The sequence below is a fragment of the Macaca thibetana genome, chromosome 20, assembly GCF_024542745.1.
Source record: "Macaca thibetana thibetana isolate TM-01 chromosome 20, ASM2454274v1, whole genome shotgun sequence".
Lineage (NCBI taxonomy): Eukaryota > Metazoa > Chordata > Mammalia > Primates > Cercopithecidae > Macaca > Macaca thibetana.
The window spans coordinates 34,227,401-34,243,288 of NC_065597.1; the positions used below are offsets into that span (position 1 = coordinate 34,227,401).

General features: G+C 58.0%; 2 protein-coding genes across 2 annotated transcripts in view; one reads left to right on the forward strand and one right to left on the reverse strand.

Moving 5' to 3' along the window:
* The window catches only part of ADGRG1 (adhesion G protein-coupled receptor G1), a 45,666-nt gene extending 41,147 nt beyond the window's left edge, over positions 1-4,519 (reverse strand). Inside the window, exon 1 of the mRNA XM_050773177.1 lies at positions 4,150-4,519. The gene's annotated coding sequence lies outside the window, so the exon portion shown is untranslated. The remainder of the gene's footprint in view (positions 1-4,149) is intronic.
* Positions 1-15,888, forward strand: part of CIAPIN1 (cytokine induced apoptosis inhibitor 1) — a 321,083-nt gene that overhangs the window by 113,160 nt on the left and 192,035 nt on the right. The window lies entirely within an intron of this gene.

A 15,888-nucleotide genomic window follows, 5' to 3' on the forward strand; every position in this document is an offset into this window, starting at 1 on the left:
GGTACATACTTTGCAGCCATTTGTTGCCCCAAATTCCACAGCAACCCTGCAAAGGGGTGTATTGTTATCTCCATTTACAGGCAGGGAAACAGGTCCAGAGAAGCTTTCATCTTTGACAGTGGAATGCAAGCCTCCACAGCTCCTCTCAAAAGTCAGTTTTCCTCCGTGGGCCTTCAGCATCCAGGCTGGGGTACTAGGAGGAAGACAGAGACCTGGGAACGGGAGGGGAGAGGGCCTGGGAGGTGGCAGAGGCGGCTCTCCATCTCACTGTTTCTTGTTTTGGAGTTGGTGTAAGTAGCCCTGAGTCTGGGAAGCCAAACCAGAGCCATTCACCGCAGAACTTTTCAGGCCACCAGGGTTGGGCTGGCTCTTGGACAGTGAGGCCGTCTCCCCACCGCCAGGCCATCTCCCACTAATGCAGAGAGGCCTGTCCACTGGTGCCCGGAAGCATGCCAGCTCCTCCAGGGCTGAGCTTTTATCTCTGCCTGGAACTGCCAAGCATACCACAAACTGCCTGAGCCTGTGCAGGCGCCAGCTTGGGAGCCCGACGCCCACCACACTGGCCTCCTCACCAAAGCACGAGTCAGGCTAGGGGTGGGTGAGTGAGCGCCACTGGTGTCCAGGTGGCCACAGCTCTCCCAGTAGTAGCGGGGGCAGGGAGAAGTGCTCGCAGTTATTACAGCTTATCTCTGGGCCTCAGTACACCCATCTGTTGAATGGGAGAGGTAATAAAAAAGGCTTAACGTTCCCACGTATGGGAAATGCACTGTCCCATATGCTGTCCTATATCAACTCTCTTCATGCTCGTAACAGCCTCGGAAGTAGATGTGATTGTAATCCACAGTTTACAGATGAGGAAACTGAGGCACAGGCCCACGTTCACACAACCAGAGAGAAACAAAGCCAAGATTCTCCCTGGGCAAGCCACCCTGCTGTCTGTAAGGGTGTCCCTACAGGTGTGCGGATTTGGCAGTGGCAAGGGCGGGGTTCAAGACATGTGCCCGGCTGGCTGAGGAGCCTCCTCTCCACCAAGACACAAGAGCCCACATTCTGGACCCCCAAAGATGTGGGTTTGCTCACTGGGTAAGCCTCCCTTGCCTCAGTGTCCTCATCTGAAAAGTGGGTGTCGTGTGCAAGGCACTGAGCCCAAGGCCTGGTAGAGTCTGATGTCGGGGAAGGTCCAGGATTGCTCCCATCCAGGCTCAGCCATCAGGGAATCAGGGAGAGTTTGGGGCTTAGCTGACCTCCTGCCAGGGCAGGCTAGCACTACGCAGTGGTCAGAAAATGTGTGTCCCTTCCTCCTCCCCAACCCTTGGCCCCTCTACCCAGCAGTCCAGGCCTAAGCCCAGAATCTACAGGGCTCCCCTGGGGGCTTCAAGGCGCCCCAGATGGAGCACCAGAGACAGGAGGAGGGGCAGGGTCTCAGCCGAGTGACGGCTCAGGAGAAAGTAGGCCTGGGAGGCTGAGGCCGTGCCAGGGCCCCGCCCCACCCGGTTTGAGAGACCCCTTTGTGCCAGCCCGCCCCGCCCCCCACTTGCCATCTGCCTGGTTGCTGCGTCCGATCACCCCCGACTGCTGGGTTTGCTCACGTGATGCCCCCATCTGCTGTGAGTCAGAAGGCGGGGTCCACAGGGCCACCCCCAGCATGGGGACGGGGGCTGAGCGCTGCTCAGGCTCGGGTCTGGGAGGAGGAGGTGGTGCTGGGGTTTGGGGCTCTGTTGTCACGCTTCCCTCTCCTCCCGACTTCCACCCAACTTCTCCAAGGCCTCCTCCGTGGCCTCCCTGGGAGCCCTACCACATGGAAACCCATCCCGCATCCCTGAGACAGCACAGCCCCCGGCCCCACCTGTACACAGCTTCTGCACAGGATGGCGGAACCCGCATCCCAGTCCGGCTGGAGCACAGTCCGCAGTGGCACCTCCACGGCTGTTCTGCCCACTGCCCGCACCTGCCTTTGTCATGCTGGGCCTTGCCAGGAGGCCACCCCCTACACCAACCCTGCTGCAGCTCTGCCACCTCTCTCCTGCCCTTCCCCTCGACTGGGCGCCACCTCCACCTCATCTCCCTCATATGTGAAGCTGCCCCCAAGCTTTAGCCTTGACCCAGCAGCCAGAGACTGGGACTGCCTGGCCAACCTCACACTGCACACCCATCCTGCCCCTCCCCGTCCTGCTGGGTTTGTAGCCTGGGCCCCCAGCCCCACACAGCACCCACCTGGTGAGTCCTCCTGCCTCTCTTCCCCCCACAGAGCAGACTGGGACCTGCTGGCCTGGCTCATCAAGTCCCATGAAATGACCCATGCCAGGGGTCCGGTAACACCCTTCCCATGGTCCTCAGCTTGTATCATTCCCCAAATGTTTTCCTACTTAGTTTCCTCCACTAGGACTCCCCCTACAGTGCTCATACAGATATCAGCTCCTTCCCCTCCCACCTTCTCCCAAGCTCAGCCTAAGTGCCTTCCGCAGAGCCTCCCTGGTCCTCTTCCCCTTCTCTGGGCCTCCGGTTAGCGAGCTTATCTCATGCCTCCATTTCACCTCCTAACGGTTTTGTTTGTTTGTATCCCTGACAAAAGGAAGTGTCATGCCAGGCTGACTGGCCCTTGCCCAGTGGCCCAGGTGGGGACACAGCCTGTCCCTCACAGATCACACCTGGAGCTGTGTTCTCCATCACCCAGCACTATCAGAGCCGGGGGCCAGGGCAGCTGTGATCACCCCTACATACCCATTTAACAGCTGAGTTCCTGAGGCCAGAGGAGAGGAAGGGCAAGGAGGCCACAGTGATGCCGTGACCAAGGTGGCTCCATATCTCGGGTCCCTGCAGCAAAGAAGGGGTCAGGTCTGGCCCTAAGAGCTCATTCCATACCTGGACATTGGCAGACAAGAGCCCACCAGGACCCCTGGGCTCTGGGGAGCCAACTTGGCAGCCCATGGTTATTAAAGCCCAGATATGCTCCTTCTCACACAGCCTCTGACCCCAAGGAGCCAACGGGCTGCCTGGGGTTACCCTCTGGGAGGGGCAGGGGTCTTGGCTCTGGGGTCTGGGCCACTCACGAGCTCTGAGATACCTTATTCGCCTTGCTCACGGCCATGTCCCCAACAGAGTACAGAGCGCACAGTAAGCGCTCAATAAATGCTTCTATAAATAACTTCCTTGGTCCGCTGAAGGAGCCACAAAGGCTATTTCTACCCAGCCCATGGACTCCAGGCCACAGTTGCTCCACATTGGTGGGGAGTGGGACGGCCCTGCCTTGGCCCATCCCCTCCTCCCCACTCAGTAAAATGAGCACCAAGCCCCTCCTGGTGGGGCGCTGGGAGACCCCCCAACTCTACCACACAGCGGAGGTGAGTTGGGAACGGGGGAGGACAGGAACCATCGGTTTCCTACACACCCCCAGCCCCCGCGGGGACCAGGGTGGGAAGTCCTATCAGTCCCAGGCAGCCAGAGCCCTGAGGTCTGGTGGCAACCGACAGGGTGTTCAGCCCGCAGCCTGCGCTTCCCGTCTGCGTGTCACCAGTTCCAGGACTCTCACCCAGGTGCCCCATGTTCAGAGACCCTGCGGGGCCACCTCCTCCCAAAGCTGGCCTTGGTGATGAAGAGCACAGCTGTCCCTAGCTTAGTGGGGACCCCGGACCCAGCCCCAGGGGCAGCTGCAGGAAAGCTGCCCTCAGGAGTCCCCTCAAGTGCCCCCTCCTCCCTGAGCCCGGGCCCCGGCTTTCTATCCCTGGATGTGCTAGGTGACCCTGGGCAAGCCACCTGCCCTCCCAGAGCCTTGGTTCTCCCACCTGTGTGGTGGGAGCACTGATCTCACAGCCCAGAGAGCAGACCCCAGCTTGCTGGGCCCAGTGACTACACCACTCTGAGTTTCCCCTGCTACGAAATGCCTGGGAGCCCTGGGACGTGCCGCTCCCCCTTGGCCCCAGCCCTTTCCCAGGCATCTCCCTGTGGGTCCACCCCGACTCTAGAGACCCCCCACAGCCATGCTGATCTGGGCTAGATCCCAGCAAGATACCAAGACCCCCCCCCATTTCCCCATTTCCCCACCACCCCTACCCACTGCCCAACAGCCACCCGTGCATGGATGCACACACCCACACTCACACTCACACGCTATTCCTCTTCCCACCTGCTGTCCAGCCCATGTTTGGGTACCTGCTGCCAGGTGGAAGGTCCCACGCAGGGCCAGGCGGCTGGACCACCTTTCAGGATCCACCCCCAGAGGCTTAACCTGCCAGCCCTGGTCCCCGCTGCCTGCCGAGTGAGCTGGAGAGTGTGGGAGGCTCCCAGCCCATCTCCTACGGCAGGGCAGGGCAGGCAGCTAGTGTGGAGAGGGAGGGACCGGGTGTGTTTGGTGGGGAGACACCCCCCTCCTGCCCCAGCTGGGCTCCTCCCTCCTCCCTGAGCTCGACTGGGGATGACGGACGATATATACGTGAGTCATGGATTTCTCAGAGGGAGACCAGGAGGGGGCAGGGCTGAGAGCGCTGAGGCAGTGACCCTGGGGGATGCCCATGACTCAGCGCCGGGCAAGGGGGCACCTCAGCCTCACCCCTCATCCAGGCAGACAGACTTCAGGGACAGGCAGGGGCCGGGGATCACTCTGCTTCCTCAGCCTCCATCTGTGGCTTCCCAGGGCCAGTATCCCCAAAGTTCCCACAGAGAGGCCAGGGTTGCCACGGCAACAGGGTCCTGGATGCTGTCCACCCACCCCCCAAGTCAGGGCGACAACTACCCTTTCCTGAAGGAGAGTCCAGCCTCCTTGGCAGCCGACGGGAGCCAGTGCTGACCGGCAGAGCGGAAGGCAGTCAGGAGGGAGTGGGTGACAGGCAGCCAGGCAGGAGGCCAGCCAGGCCACGCACGACGGACCGGCTGACCCGCGTCCCCTCTAGGGGGTGACCCGTCTCCCCTCTCAGTGCTCCTCAAGCACCCGCAGTTTCAATATCCCAAGTCATTTTGGATTCTGAGTTCCCAGGGGCTTCTAGAAACAGCCTCCTTTAATCCATCTGCTGAGCCAAAGGGGAAACCGAGGCCTGGGTGAAGAGCCATTCCCAATGGCCCCAAAAGCTCAGAGAGTGGAAATAGGCCATGCCCCATCCCCTTTCTGGTCATTCCTCTGTCAGCAGCGCCTCCCGCTGTTGGGGTTCAGGGCCCTTCTCAAGTCAAGAGGCTCTGGATAACTCACACTCCCTGCAGAGGCTCCCGTCTGCCCTCCTCCCAGCAATGAGGATAGATGATTCCTCAGTCAGACATGCTGGGAGGATTTTACAGTGTCAGAAGGGTGAGTGGTGACAACAACAGTAATTACACTCGCTGATCACCGTCTGCATTCCAGCTCCAGAGCGCCCCTGGCAGTGGAGGGAAGTCAAACCTGCTGCTCAGACCAGCGCCGCCGCCCGGTACTTGCCAAGCCCTCAATAAATACTCCCTGTGAATGTGGTGATGAAGAAGAGGGAACTTAAGGCAGAGACATGCAGCTCAGAGATGGGAATGAACCTGCCCAAGATCACACAGCAGGGAGGTGCCCGAGTTGGGATGGCGGGGGCACAGGAGGTCTGGCTCCTAACCACTCAGCAATCCAGCTCCCCAGGCCTCGGCCTGGGGCCTGGACACGTGGATGCTTGGGGAACTTGAGATTCCTTCTCTCCGGCAGAGATCTGCCTTCTAAACGAGGGGGCCTGGAAAAGCTTCCTGATGCCACGTGGAAGAAGAATGAATGGAACGTCTCAGGCAGCCTAGGAGCCGGGGCTGCCGCAGGTGAACTGCACTCCTCACCTACCTGCCTGAAATCAAGCTGCAGAAAGGAAGGGCCACAAAGCCACCCCGTGGGGTGCAGGGAGGCCACAAGGTGAGAGCTTCTAGAAAATAGTACTGTGCTCCCCACATTCACAGCCCCCAGTCCAGGCTGTGGGCCAATGCCTGGGGCAGGGAGGCACAGTGGGCACTGGGCCCATGTCAGACCCTCTGCTCCCTCCCAGGGCTACAGTGGGAGCTCCCTTATTGCCAAAGCAGCCGGGACCAGCCTAAACTGGGGGGCCTACTAACAAGGGAGGGCAAATGAGTTATCCAGCGGAGGATGCGGAGTCCCTGACATACCACCACCTCTGCCTCAGTTTCCCCAAGGTCAGTCCTTCAGGGCCTGATCAATTGGTAACCGGGGCAGCCTCAGCTGTTCCCCAGGGACCAGGCCCACAGGGCAGCTGTCCCCCTCCTCCACCACCACACACACACCCCACAGAGGGTGCCAACCAGAAGAGCACAGATGGAGAGTTGCAGGCACCACTCTCTCTGCAGATGGCTGAAGACAGTGCAGAGCCAGCTGCCACTCTGGCCACATAGGAGAGGCCTATCGGGCCGCCTGGCTGGGCAGGAGTTGGCTGCCCAGCTCTGCCTGCCTGTCTCACCGTCCGGCTTTGCAGAGACCTCCTAGGAGCTAGGGGCAGGCAGGTGAGGAAGCAGGCCCCCAGCTCTGAGCCTAGCTAGGGAGACAAGCCTGGCTCTCATCACAGTGATACCCAGAGTTGGTATTCAGCATCCAGGGGGGCTCTGGGAGTAAACGGGGAGAAATTCAATGAATTATTAAACACAACACTGTCTGTTATGAGTGCTGATAACAGGACTAATAGTAACCTGCTATGTCTGGAGGTTTTATGGTGTCAGATGCTCTGCTTATGGAGATCATTCTCATTTTATCCACACAACCCTGTGGGCTGGGTACCACTTGTATGTTAGAGATGGTCAGAGACATGAAGTAACTTAGCCAAGATCGCACAGCTTGGACCTGGCTGGGCCTCCAGGTGTGTGGGTTGTAACCAAACACAGGACACCAGGGATCCGGCCCCTGTTAGGCACTTCATCTTCTCCTTCGGTTTTCACAACAGTCTATCCGCACTTTACAGAAGGGGAATCGAGGTACAGGGAGGTACCCAAGCCTTTCTATAACAGAGCAGAAAGCTGAAGGTGCAGGAAGCCCTTCATTTGAGGGACAGAGGAGAGGGGGCAATGGTGCTGCCCCCTCTCTGAGCCCAGAGTCTCTGATCACAGACTCTGGGTTCAGGCCAGCTGGCCTCTACTCCCAGCCGGCCAGCTGGATGACTTGGGCAAGCATCTCTCCATCCGTTTATCTCCTCGCCTGCCAAGTGGGGACCAAAATAGCACCTCCTATTGGGGCAGTTAAATGAGGCCACATGCGTAAATCTTGCAGCCCAGGCCTGGCAGACAATGGGCACCCTGATGCATTGGCCAGGACACTGTTATTCAGAGTGGCCTGCAAAGGAGGCAGAGAGGGGGCTGCCAGGGAGGTAGGAGATCTCCAAGAACATGACGGCCTCAGGACAGGGATAAGAGGTTAGGGCATCCTTATTGTCTGCTGTGACTAAGGCCTCGGGGAGTTGGAAGACATGAGGAGGCTGGGAGGGTTAGGAGGAGGTCTTCAGCCCCTTGTTCTACCTCTAACCCTCCAGCCAGAGCCGCAGCATTTAGTGGGAACCAGCATAGCAAACAGTGAAAAGCTGTCCCTACCTGTGCAAATGGCCATGAGCAACCACTGCCAGCTCAGAAGTGGGTTTTTTGTTTGTTTTCGAGACAGGGTCTCGCTCTGTTGCCCTTGCTGGAATGTAGTGATGCAATCATAGCTCTCTACAGCCTTAATCTCCTGGGCTGAAACGATCCTCCCACCTCAACTTCCCAAGTAGCTGGGACTATAGGCATGTCCCACCACACCAGGCTAACTTTTGTATTTTTTGGAGAGACAGGGTCTTGCTATGTTGCCCACGCTAGTCTTGAACTCCTGGGCTCAAGCAATCCTCCCACCTTGGCCTCCCAAAGTGCTAGGATTACAGGTATGAGACACTGCACCCAGCCTCAGAGGTGGGTATTTTTAGACAAGAGCTGTTCACATCCAGGCTTCTCCCCTTGCAAGCGGAGTGACTATGTAAATCATTGAGCACAATGCCTGGCATACAGTAGGTGCTCAATAAATCTTTGCCAACATCATTATTATCATCATAAAGCCCACATGAATGCCAAAGGCCCGGCACTCCACCATTTGCAGTTTGCAGAACCCTTTCACATCTACTACCTCCTCCACAAAACAGTGATGATCATTCCCATTTCACAGAGATGAAAACTGAGGCTGACAGAGGACCTTCCCAAAGCTTTGCAGCAAGTCGGCAACAGAGTCAGGACCTGAGCTCAGACCGTGTGTTTGGCGGCCAGTGTTCCCAGCCATCTCCCTGCTATCTCCTGTGGGAAAGCCTCCGGGACACAGGCGTGGGGGTACCCACAGTCCCATGATAACGCCATCTCCCATCACACCCGCCCCAGGGCCCGACAGGGATTGCGTTGCACATGTGACTCAGCCTCCTTCACAAAGGGAGCTGTGTGTCTGGTTCCCTAGGCCTGCCTCCCCCACGCACTGCCCATCCCCCAGTCAGGGAAAAAGCAGGGAGCCTGGCCTAGCCGAGATGCGGGGGAAGCAAGGTCATCCTCACCGCTAAAATGGGACAAATCTAATGGCGCTTCAGGTCTAGCCTTGGGATGCAAGAGGTCGGTGCCAGTTCAGATGATAGAATGAAAGGCTAGGCACACAGGAGGGGCGAGCGTGCCCAGGTCCAAGCCTATTTTCTGATACCTTATTTGGAGTTCCAAGGACAGACTCCATCTAGCTGGCTCCCTTGGTGAGTGGAGCCTGGGCAGGTGCCCTGCCCATGTTTAACCTGCATCTGGTTTCAAAAGCGCTGGAGCTTGTGGTCAGGGAGGAGGCACTGCCCGGATGCCAGTCAGGCTCCTGTGTCCACACCTGGCTGCAGCACTGGCCTCTATCCACCCCACCCCCCGAAAGTTCCAGACTTGGAGCAGGTGGACCTCTGTTGAACACTTATACTGTGCTAGGCAGGTGACTTGCATTTTTCCCCACAACTCTGTCAAGGAGGATTTCCCCATTTGTGAGAGGAGAAGACTGAGACTCAGAGAGGGAAAGGGGCTGACAGGTCACGCAGGGTTACAGCTGCCTTATTTCAGTCCTGCTTTTCCCTCCATACCCGCTTCTTGGTTCCAATGGCATCTTGACCACCTGCCAACAAAAAATGGCCTTGAGCCCGATGCAGGCAGACGTTCTCCCTCCCCCAGGGTCACCCTGTCCCTGCCCTGCCGGGGAGGGGCCACTGCAGAATGCAGTTCCTTAGGGTTCAGGCTGGCTGGGCCTCCAAGGCCCACCCCCGTCTGCTGACCTCCCCAGCGGGGAAGGCACGCCTGGGTGCCCCGCTGCCCGAGATAGAAGGTAGGCAGCATGGCCACCCCCTCTCCCTAAGCATGACGGAATGTCTGACCTTTTGCCTACCTCCCAAGAGCACTTGGCAGGAAGGTTGGATCCATCCAGAATAGGTCATTCTGGCCATACCCCTGCTCCCAGCCTTCAGAAGGCCCTGAGCCCAGAGCAAGGCTGGGCCACCTCTATCAGGCCCTTTCCTCACCCAGTCATATGCCTGCCAGCCTGGGCCCCTCTTGCAGTGTGCACGGCTGGGCGTCCAGAAGTCTGGTTTCTTGGGTGAGACTCTACACATCCCTGGATGTCACGGTGCCCTCTGCAGCTCAGGGGATTGGAGCCAGAAGCACAGCCCCTCCTCTGAGTGTGGCTCCTGGGAGGATCCCTGCCCGGCGCCCAGCTAGAAGCAGCCTTGTCTGGAGGAGCGCCAGTGGTTGGGAGGCTCCAAACTGCCCATCACTCCACCTAGATGCCACCAGCGTCACCCTAAAGCCCTCCGAATAGCCAACCGTGAGATTTTGCATCAAATTTGACCTTTCTGTGCCTCAGCATTCTCATGTGTAAAACGGGGATATCCGTCTATCTTGGAGAACCTGTCACTGCCACTGCTGTATGTTTGGTTTAGCATGAACTCCCCACTCTCTTTTTTTTTTTGAGACAGGATCCTGCTCTGTCGCCCAGGCTGGAGTGCAGTGGTGCAATCAGAGCTCCCTGCAGCCTCAAACGCCTGGGCTCACATGATCCTCCCACCTCAGCCTCACGAGGAGCTGGGATTACAGGTGGGCCACCACGCCCAGCTTGGGTTCTCTTTTAAAATCCAAATTCCCCCAGTGGAGAGGGCAACAGGAGAGGCTTCTGACTCCTCTGTAGAAGCCTCCCTTCCTGAACTAGGGGTCCCAGCCTTGGCATGGGGTCACCAGCAAGACCCCTTACCTCAAGACCATCCCAGTTGCTGCTCTTGCCTCTAAAATTGTGCCTCTTGCATCAGCAGCATCCTTGGCCCTGGCCTGTGAGGTCTGAGTAGCAGCTGCTCGGATGCCAGACCTGGGTCAGGTGCCTCTGGTCAGGCAGTGAGGCATCATCGCTCCTGTGCCAAGGGAGCCAAATGAGGCCCAGAGAGGTTTAGTGACTACCCACAAGGCGGCACGGCAGTGTGCAAAGATGGCAGGACTTGGTCCATCTCGAGAGGACTGTGTATCATCTCACTCGATGCCACAGTGTCCCCGGATGTCAGCTTTGATCTCCCTGTGCACCCCACCTCCACCCCACTCCCTACACACATACACACACCCCATCAGTGCCCAGCACAGAATGTGTTAAGGTATTGGCTACAAGAGACCTCCCACTGGGAGAATCATAAACAGGGCGCCACTGTTTCCTCACCTGGACACCAGGACTGCCACCACTTCTCTCTTGGTAAAATGAAGAGCAGAAGTTGAAACTACTTTGTGGAAAGCCCACGGAGCGCCCAGTCCCCCAACACATCCCAGAAATGCCGCCTTCTGCATGTGCCTCTGCCCAGCAGCCAGGAGCCCCTGGGGTCTCCCCCTAAGTGCTGGGGCACAGATGGCTCAGAAGGCGTAATGGAGCAATGATGATAGCCACTCATTAGCAGTTGCTGCCTAATTAACAGAGGGAATGCGGGGGGCCCATTTGCTGCCCACACGCCCCAGGGAGCCAAGTTGGTAGAGAAGGCATGGTGCCAGCATCCCACCCGCAACTCCAGACACCCACCTCTGGTGGCTGGCGTGTGTGGCCCGTGAGACCAGGCGAGGGGCCTACTGCTGCAGCTTATGGGTTTACAGACCAGTGCCCCTGCCTCTCCTTCATGGAACAGACAGGGAAACAGGCCTGGAGGGAAGGGAAGCCTGGCCCAGGGCCCCGCAGGAGGCAGTGGCAGGGCCGGGCCCCTTCTTCCACAACAGTACCCTGTTCCAAAGAGTCCTCAGCCACCATTGAGGGGCCTGGCCCAGAAGAGACAAGCAGCCGGTGGAGGGAGGGACCGTTTGAAGTTCTCCTGCCTCTTGCAGCCAGGGCAGGGAGGGCTGTGCTGCTGGGTGCAGGGAACTGGGGGGAGCAGGGGGACCCTCTGCTGGCCACTGGCCAGGCACGCCCCCAGGCCTGTACCCCGTTCCTTCCACTTGGCTCGCCAGGGGAGGCTGCCTTCTTCACCCGTCAAAAGTCAAACAACCTCGGCCAACCTGCTCCCAAACCAGTTTCCGTGGGATCCCAACAGGAAGCTGCTCAGGGCGCTGCAGAAAGCAGGCAGGAGGCTTCAGGTCCTGCCGCCCGCCTCCCGTCCACACTCAGGCTCCACAGCGTCACCCTTGCCCTGCGTCCTGCAGTGTCCTCCTCTGGACACCGGGAACACACCTCACACCTGCCAGCTTCCCGGTGCCAGGATGACCACCATGCCAGCATGCCCGGCCACGCTGTGCACTGCAAGGGGTAACCCCAGAACAGCCAGGGCCTCCGCTGAGAGACGCCCAGTACCCTGAACAGGCCAAGGGCCAGGCCACACACATCGGGACCCTCAGGGCATTGAACTAGACCTGAGGGATGGCCAAGGTCAAGGGGACAGGCTGGCAGCGGCACCCCACTTATCTTTCCCACCCCTGTCCCCCACCCATCTCTTACCTCCAGGTCTGGGCAGGTCCCTCACCGGCCTATGTCTGTGTGGCCTGCTCCTCCCCTTCCACCTCCTCCCAGGGCCACAGGCACCCAGTCTGAGCTTGTCTGGGCTGGCGGGCAGCCCCAGGTGAGGCTCCGCCTGCCTGTCTCGCTCCATTTCCGGCTGCCCCACAGCCATTGCAGCTGCCACCCTCTCTTGTTCCCAGGTGTCCTTGCAGGGGCCAACCCGGCCCGTAGGTGCTGAGCCCCCCACCCCTCACCTCTCCATGGACTTCAGCGCCTCTTTCCTGGGAAGCAGAGGCTGCTGGATGAGCCTGGGGGAGTCCTTGGTTGTTTTAGGGTCTCAGCGGCCGCCCAGGCTGTTGGGAGATGCTGCCCTCCATCCGTAATCTGCCAACTCTTTGTGAGTTTCTTCCTGCCTCCTCCCTCAGTCCAGGCCCCGCCTGGAATCCTGGGCCCAGACTCACCTGCCTGTAATAAAAACAGGCCCCGGCCAGCAGCTGGTGGGGTCAGGAGGCGGGAAGTGAGGGGGATGGGGAGTCCTACTCGTTCTGCTCTCTGAGTGTCCAGGCTCCTGCAGGACACCGGACAAAGGGAGAACTGAGGTAGAAAAAGGGGCAGGGATGGAAGCCTCTTCCTGGAAAGAGCTCAGCGGCCACTCCTCCAGGTGTCCTGGGAGGGTGCTGAGTGGAGTCCTCCAGGCAGCCCTGGCCCACTCACCCCTAACCCTGCCTCCCTGGCCCCTGCCCCACCCTTCACTCCTTGTCTCAGTCCGGCAATTCTCCAGGGGAAGTTTCTCAAGTTCTCACACCCAGGCACCCCTCCTCCAGATGCTTTCTGATTCCTATGTCACATCCCCAACATTGAGAACACCGTCTGAGCCCCACCACCCCTTCTAGAAGCCATCTGGGCAATGGCTGATTTATTCTACAAAGTCTCTGTCAGGTGCCACTGTGGGTCACAGCTGGTGCGAGGTGCTGCATGCACGTAAATGCACCCTAGGAACCTTCCCTCACCTCCCCTCACCCCACTGCTTCTCCCACAGTCCCCCAGGCTCCCCCCCGACTGGGACCAACCCCTAAGTGTGGGAATTCTTTCCTTCCTGATCTGTGTGCCCTGCTAGCGCACCAAACCTGAGAACCAGCACAGGGCCTGGGATTGAGAAATTCTGGGTGATTGATGGGGAAGAAAGCACAGACAGTGGATGGATGGAAGTGCGGACAGGCAGGGGATGAACCATGCCTTCCGCGAGTGTCTATTGAGGGCCTGCTGTGCACCAGGCCCTGTGCCAGGCATGGGGGATCCTGCAGCCAAGAAAACACAGAAACCTCTGCCCTCAGAACTGTGGGCAGAGATACAAGAAATGAATAAGCAAATAAGTATTAAATATATCCAGTGGCAGTGGGGTGCAGTGGCTCACACCTATAATCCCAGCACTTTGGGAGGCTGAGGCAGACGGATCACCTGAGATCAGGAGTTCGAGACCAGCCTGGCCAACATGGTGAAACCCTGTCTCTACTAAAAATACCAAAAATTAGCCAGGCATGGTGGCACACACCTGTAGTCCCAGCTACTCAGGTGGCTGAGGCAGGAGAATTGCTTGAGCCCGGGAGGAGGAGGTTGCAGTGAGCCGAGATTGTGACACTGTACTCCAGCTTGGGTGACAGAGTGAGACTCCGTCTCAAATAAATAAACAAATAAATCCAGTGGTAAGACTTATGGAGCAAAATTAAGCCAGGAAAGGGGAAAGAGTGATGGAGGTGGGGTGGGGCAGCTTAGATGCTCTCTGGGAAGTGAAACATGAGGACTGAATATGGTGAGGAAAGTGGCCTTTGGGACATCCCTCGAGGCCCGGGCTTGGTGTTTAAGAAGCAAGGAGGAGGAGGCCAGCTCGATTCCACGGCTGAAAAAAGGAGCTGAGGTAGAGGTGAGACGCAAGAGGTGAAACAGGGATGGGTGGACAGATGGTCAGATGGGAGCAGAGATGAATCCAGGTCTGGTGGAGCCAGGTCTGGACTGGAGCCCTCTCTGACTCCCCAAGGTGGTAAAGAAGGGGTATCTGCTGGCCACAGCCCATATCCATTCCTGGAGACCAGCCCAGACCCCACTGGCATTCCTAGTCCCAGCTCCCTCTTGCCCCTGTTCCCCATGGCAAATTCCCAACAGCCGATGCCACCTTTGCTGCACCATGGGCCTGCAGGCCTGCTCTGCCCTACGAGTCTCCTGCTTGAGTACAGACAGGGTTGGGGTACCAGAAGGGAGGTGGAGTATCAGAGAAAGGGGGATCTGCGGGATGACAGCCTGACCTCTAGGCTCCAGGGTTTCCCCACAGCCCCAGAGATGCCACCTACCCCGATAAGAACACCAGGGGAGTCCCAGTGACTTCCTGCCTATCCGCTGGCAACTCCTCCACCCCTGACACCCATGCTCCATCCCCCATGCCCTCTGGCCTCAGGGCCCCTGGCTTGTGATAGAGCAGCAGGGGCTGGGCCTGAGACCCTGGGCTGGGACCTTCACTTGCTAGGTGCATCTGGGGAGGTTTCTTAACCTCTCTGTGCCTCAGATCATCTAGTAAATGAGGGCACATGCCTTTGCCTTGTCTGCCTTCTAAAAGTAAAGGGAAGAAGCCAGGCGCAGTGGCTCACGCCTGTAATCCCAGCACTTTGGGAGGCCGAGGCGAGTGGATCACCTGAGGTCGGGAGCTCGAGACCAGCCTGACCAACATGGTGAACTCTGTCTCTACTAAGGATACAAAAGTAGGAGGGGTGGTGGCGCGTGCCTGTAATCTCAGCTACTCTGGAGGCTGAGGGAGGAGAATCGCTTGAACCCAGGAGGCGGAGGTTGCAGTGAGCTGAGATTGTGCCATTGCACTGCAGCCTGGGCAACGAGAGTGAAACTCTGTCTCAAATAAATAAATAAAATAAAATAAAATAAAATAAAAATAAAGGGAAGAAAAGAGACAGCGTCAGGAAATTGCTTCAGCAGGTACCTAGGGAGCATTTGTGAGGTGAGGGCTTTGTCTCTGGGACTCTTTCCCCACCACCAATCCAGGACCTAGCCCAGCACCCCTGGGATGAAGGGGTAGAGCCAGAGTGTCCAGTTCTATGTCTGGTGGCCATAGATGATAATAATAAAGCTATTATGTAATCCTGGCAACCAGGCACTGTGCTAGGCCCATTACAGGGATCAGCCCACGGACTCCTCACCATACCCCAAGAGGCCGAAGCCACTTTACAACTTTTTTTTTTTTTTTTTTTTTGAGATGGGGTCTCACTTTGTCCCCTAGGCTGGAGTGCAGTGATGCGATCTTGGCTCACTGCAGCCTCTGCCTCCTGGGTTCAAGCAATTCTCCTGCCTCATCCTCCCAAGTAGCTGGGATTATAGGCATGTGTCACCACACTTGGCTACTTTTTGTATTTTTAGTAGAGATGGGGTTTCACAACGTTGGCCAGGCTGGTCTCGAACTCCTGACCTCAGGGAGCCACTTTATAATGTGGATTTTACAGATAGGGCACAGGGGGTTCAGGAACACAACGGAGGTTCCACCCAGGCAGTCTGACTCCAGAACTCCCACCAGGACTCCAGGCCCCTTATCGAGCCAGTCTCAGCCTGCACACCCCTCACCCCCCCTCAGTGGAGGGCCTCAGGAAATGCAGACTCCTTCCCTCTTGGGGCACTTAGGAGGTGTGGAGGGGCAGGAAGGGTCCCCAACTCTGATGTCTTGTGCTCCAGCAGAGCTGCAGGCTCAGCCTCCCTGCTCCCTCTGAGAGCTGGTGCCGTCCACAAGGTCAGGGGGTGAGCTACCTGTCTCAGAGGGAAGCCAAGGAGTTGTTCAGCTAGGGCATTGCAGATAAGACACTTGCCACATCTACAGGGAGGTCTAAATGGTCTCTAAAATCTCTTCCTACTCACAGGTTATTTCACTTGGGCCATTTTTCACTAATTCATGTATGCATCCACTAACCTGATATTTGCACAGCAACTACTGGGTACCAGGG